At 56.0% G+C, this 5469-nt stretch overlaps 2 non-coding genes across 2 annotated transcripts; both read left to right on the forward strand.

Annotated features, from left to right (window-relative positions):
• The first annotated feature begins 2853 nt into the window (after positions 1 to 2853).
• Positions 2854 to 4761, forward strand: LOC124732490. The gene has a single exon (XR_007008732.1). It is a non-coding gene; the product is annotated as a small subunit ribosomal RNA (ribosomal RNA).
• Positions 4762 to 5113: 352 nt separating this feature from the next.
• On the forward strand, positions 5114 to 5268 carry LOC124732497. Its single transcript, XR_007008735.1, has one exon. It is a non-coding gene; the product is annotated as a 5.8S ribosomal RNA (ribosomal RNA).
• Positions 5269 to 5469: the final 201 nt, after the last annotated feature.

Raw genomic sequence — 5469 nt, forward strand, 5'->3', positions numbered from 1 at the left:
TGTTGTCCCCTAACCTAACCCATGTTGTCCCCTAACCTAACCCATGTTGTCCCCTAACCTAACCCATGTTGTCCCCTAACCTAACCCATGTTGTCCCCTAACCTAACCCATGTTGTCCCCTAACCTAACCCATGTTGTCCCCTAACCTAACCCATGTTGTCCCCTAACCTAACCCATGTTGTCCCCTAACCTAACCCATGTTGTCCCCTAACCTAACCCATGTTGTGCCCTAACCTAACCCATGTTGTGCCCTAACCTAACCCATGTTGTGCCCTAACCTAACCCATGTTGTGCCTTAACCTAACCCATGTTGTCCCCTAACCTAACCCATGTTGTCCCCTAACCTAACCCATGTTGTCCCCTAACCTAACCCATGTTGTCCCCTAACCTAACCCATGTTGTGCCTTAACCTAACCCATGTTGTCCCCTAACCTAACCCATGTTGTCCCCTAACCTAACCCATGTTGTCCCCTAACCTAACCCATGTTGTCCCCTAACCTAACCCATGTTGTCCCCTAACCTAACCCATGTTGTCCCCTAACCTAACCCATGTTGTCCCCTAACCTAACCCATGTTGTGCCCTAACCTAACCCATGTTGTCCCCTAACCTAACCCATGTTGTGCCTTAACCTAACCCATGTTGTGCCTTAACCTAACCCATGTTGTCCCCTAACCTAACCCATGTTGTCCCCCTAACCTAACCCATGTTGTGCCTTAACCTAACCCATGTTGTGCCGTAACCTAACCCATGTTGTGCCTTAACCTAACCCATGTTGTGCCTTAACCTAACCCATGTTGTGCCTTAACCTAACCCATGTTGTGCCTTAACCTAACCCATGTTGTGCCTTAACCTAACCCACGTTGTCCCCTAACGTAACCCACGTTGTCCCCTAACGTAACCCACGTTGTCCCCTAACGTAACCCACGTTGTCCCCTAACGTAACCCACGTTGTCCCCTAACGTAACCCACGTTGTCCCCTAACGTAACCCACGTTGTCCCCTAACGTAACCCACGTTGTCGCCTATCGTAACCCACGTTGTCGCCTAAACCTGCTCTGTAATTGTTATACGACTCGTTCAATTAGTGTAGTGTTGCCCACCCGCAACCCTCGCAATATAGTTCGCTACTCGCACTGCCCGCTCCCCTGTGTATCGCTTCATGTTAAACACCTTGCAAGTCTTGCTGACTTTCCACATGCTCCTGCTGTACACTGTAATGTGGATGGCAGCAGGGCGTACATGCCGCCCCCCCCCCCCCCCCACCTCTCCCCACGTCCCCACCTTGCCCCCTGCCTTCGCAAGGTGGTTGGTGACAAGTTTGCATGTTCAATGCCCTTCGCATGCGACGTACGCAGGCTACGTTGTGGTGCGGCCTGTGTCAACTGTCCGCTGATGTCGTACGCGTGAACCACAATCTGTACTGCACATTCGTCCTTATGTACTGAATGATACATCGTGGCACATGTGTGACCGTACAACGACTGCGCCCAAAAACGGCGGACCATACAGTGCAAATATTGTGCACGCAGCTACGTGTCGTCTCCCTATGAGAGCTGGATTGCAGTGTGGTACGCCATAGAGACGTGTGGGAGGAACGGACGCCGTGGATGGCGATCAGCATGAGCTGTCTGTTGATGTATTCGGACCTAGTCGTCTCTCCTCACACACCGTGATGGCATGGTGCAGCGCGTTCCATATCTGCGACATGCTACAGAAGCCGGTTGACAGTCGTTCGAGCAATGGACATCGCATACGTACGGGGGCCACCTTCCACGTATTGTCTAGGCGTGCACATTTTGTTGCGTGTATGTGGGCAGACGTAGTGTGGCGTGACACCTGACACAGGCATGCAATAATGGTTGAAGTTGCAAATGGCGATGGACGCCTACGTTTTCTGGTGAAGTTACGCAAATGAAGAAATGGTAACCCGTTGTGGTGCGGTTGTTCTCGCTAGGGGTGAATCGGTGATGGCGACGATAGGTTGAGGTACTAACCGGTTGTTCCAGCGATACCCACCATGCCGACGAAACTGAACGGCATCTGGGTGTGAAGCGATACGCGGCGGTGGCTGGGTGGGACCGTCCCCGGCCGGTGAGGGGGCGCCTCCCGGCGTGCTGGCCGCGCGGTGCGTGGGCGCACGCGCTACAGCCGGCTGGTGGGGGGCGGCCAGTGGCAGGCGCGCCGGCCGACGGACGCGGCAGGCGTCGCAGCTGCGCGCCGGCGCACCCTGCGCGCGGCGCCGTGCGGCCAAAGTAGGTCCTCGCGGGCCCGGTGCGAAGCGCGGTGGACATCTGCAGTGTGCTGGTCCGATTGAGGACTGTGTGCGTTGAGGATGCGCCGCCGCCCGGCGCTCGGCGCCGCGACGCCGTCTGCTGCTCGGTCGCCCCAGCGGTTCTCGCTGGTGGTTTGTATCGCAGCTGTGCGGATGTGTTGGCGTGTGCGCTGTGCTGGGAGAGTTCGCTTCGGCACCCAAGTGGGGCTTTTGTCCTTCTGTGGCGCTGGCGTTGGAGCTGCCGGTCACCGTAGGTGGCGCGTGTTGTCTCCCGCCGGCAATGCCACGACAGCACGCTCCCGGGCCTCTGTCGGCAGCGGCAAGCTCAGTTGGGAGCACGGGTGGTCGCACCGAAAGCGTCTACTCGCCTAACTCCGGGCGATTGCGCCTCTCTCGAACCCGACCAAGTACTTGGGACGGCGCTGCGCGCCGCCGGGACCTGAGAGGGTTTCGAGGTGTATTGTGCAGGGGAGCTCAGCCTCCTCCTGTTTGCAGAATGATTGAGCGGACGCTTGCGTGTTCGCGCGGGCCCCCGGGACACACTCCCGGGCGGCCGGCTGCTCAGCTCTAGTTGACGCAGCTCCCTGGTTGATCCTGCCAGTAGTCATATGCTTGTCTCAAAGATTAAGCCATGCATGTCTCAGTACAAGCCGCATTAAGGTGAAACCGCGAATGGCTCATTAAATCAGTTATGGTTCCTTAGATCGTACCCACGTTACTTGGATAACTGTGGTAATTCTAGAGCTAATACATGCAAACAGAGTCCCGACCAGAGATGGAAGGGACGCTTTTATTAGATCAAAACCAATCGGTCGGCTCGTCCGGTCCGTTTGCCTTGGTGACTCTGAATAACTTTGGGCTGATCGCACGGTCCTCGTACCGGCGACGCATCTTTCAAATGTCTGCCTTATCAACTGTCGATGGTAGGTTCTGCGCCTACCATGGTTGTAACGGGTAACGGGGAATCAGGGTTCGATTCCGGAGAGGGAGCCTGAGAAACGGCTACCACATCCAAGGAAGGCAGCAGGCGCGCAAATTACCCACTCCCGGCACGGGGAGGTAGTGACGAAAAATAACGATACGGGACTCATCCGAGGCCCCGTAATCGGAATGAGTACACTTTAAATCCTTTAACGAGTATCTATTGGAGGGCAAGTCTGGTGCCAGCAGCCGCGGTAATTCCAGCTCCAATAGCGTATATTAAAGTTGTTGCGGTTAAAAAGCTCGTAGTTGGATTTGTGTCCCACGCTGTTGGTTCACCGCCCGTCGGTGTTTAACTGGCATGTATCGTGGGACGTCCTGCCGGTGGGGCGAGCCGAAGGCGTGCGACCGCCCCGTGCGTGCTCGTGCGTCCCGAGGCGGACCCCGTTGAAATCCTACCAGGGTGCTCTTTATTGAGTGTCTCGGTGGGCCGGCACGTTTACTTTGAACAAATTAGAGTGCTTAAAGCAGGCAAGCCCGCCTGAATACTGTGTGCATGGAATAATGGAATAGGACCTCGGTTCTATTTTGTTGGTTTTCGGAACCCGAGGTAATGATTAATAGGGACAGGCGGGGGCATTCGTATTGCGACGTTAGAGGTGAAATTCTTGGATCGTCGCAAGACGAACAGAAGCGAAAGCATTTGCCAAGTATGTTTTCATTAATCAAGAACGAAAGTTAGAGGTTCGAAGGCGATCAGATACCGCCCTAGTTCTAACCATAAACGATGCCAGCCAGCGATCCGCCGCAGTTCCTCCGATGACTCGGCGGGCAGCCTCCGGGAAACCAAAGCTTTTGGGTTCCGGGGGAAGTATGGTTGCAAAGCTGAAACTTAAAGGAATTGACGGAAGGGCACCACCAGGAGTGGAGCCTGCGGCTTAATTTGACTCAACACGGGAAACCTCACCAGGCCCGGACACCGAAGGATTGACAGATTGATAGCTCTTTCTTGATTCGGTGGGTGGTGGTGCATGGCCGTTCTTAGTTGGTGGAGCGATTTGTCTGGTTAATTCCGATAACGAACGAGACTCTAGCCTGCTAACTAGTCGCGTGACATCCTTCGTGCTGTCAGCGATTACTTTTCTTCTTAGAGGGACAGGCGGCTTCTAGCCGCACGAGATTGAGCAATAACAGGTCTGTGATGCCCTTAGATGTTCTGGGCCGCACGCGCGCTACACTGAAGGAATCAGCGTGTCTTCCTAGGCCGAAAGGTCGGGGTAACCCGCTGAACCTCCTTCGTGCTAGGGATTGGGGCTTGCAATTGTTCCCCATGAACGAGGAATTCCCAGTAAGCGCGAGTCATAAGCTCGCGTTGATTACGTCCCTGCCCTTTGTACACACCGCCCGTCGCTACTACCGATTGAATGATTTAGTGAGGTCTTCGGACTGGTACGCGGCATTGACTCTGTCGTTGCCGATGCTACCGGAAAGATGACCAAACTTGATCATTTAGAGGAAGTAAAAGTCGTAACAAGGTTTCCGTAGGTGAACCTGCGGAAGGATCATTACCGACTAGACTGCATGTCTTTCGATGTGCGTGTCGTGTCGCGCAACACGCTACCTGTACGGCTCGCAGTAGCCGTGCGCCGCGTGCGGAACCACGCGTGCCTCTCAAAACTAGCGGCAATGTTGTGTGGTACGAGCGCTGAAGCGCTGGAGCGGCTGGCCTGCGGCACCTGGCGCCTGGCGCCGGTTTTGAATGACTTTCGCCCGAGTGCCTGTCCGCTCCGGTGTGGAGCCGTACGACGCCCGTCGGCCGTGAGGCCGTTGGACACAGAACGCTGGAACAGGGGCCGCCACACGCCTCACTCCCGCCTATGCGACCGTCTCGAAAGAGACGGCGGAAACTTGAGAAAAGATCACCCAGGACGGTGGATCACTCGGCTCGTGGGTCGATGAAGAACGCAGCAAATTGCGCGTCGACATGTGAACTGCAGGACACATGAACATCGACGTTTCGAACGCACATTGCGGTCCATGGATTCCGTTCCCGGGCCACGTCTGGCTGAGGGTCGGCTACGTATACTGAAGCGCGCGGCGTTTGCCCCGCTTCGCAGACCTGGGAGTGTCGCGGCCGCCTGTGGGGCCGGCCGCGTCTCCTCAAACGTGCGATGCGCGCCCGTCGCCTGGCGGTTCGCATACCGGTACTTTCTCGGTAGCGTGCACAGCCGGCTGGCGGTGTGGCGTGCGACACCTCGTACAACGACCTCAGAGCA

Source organism: Schistocerca piceifrons, unplaced genomic scaffold (genome assembly GCF_021461385.2).
Source record: "Schistocerca piceifrons isolate TAMUIC-IGC-003096 unplaced genomic scaffold, iqSchPice1.1 HiC_scaffold_1349, whole genome shotgun sequence".
Lineage (NCBI taxonomy): Eukaryota > Metazoa > Arthropoda > Insecta > Orthoptera > Acrididae > Schistocerca > Schistocerca piceifrons.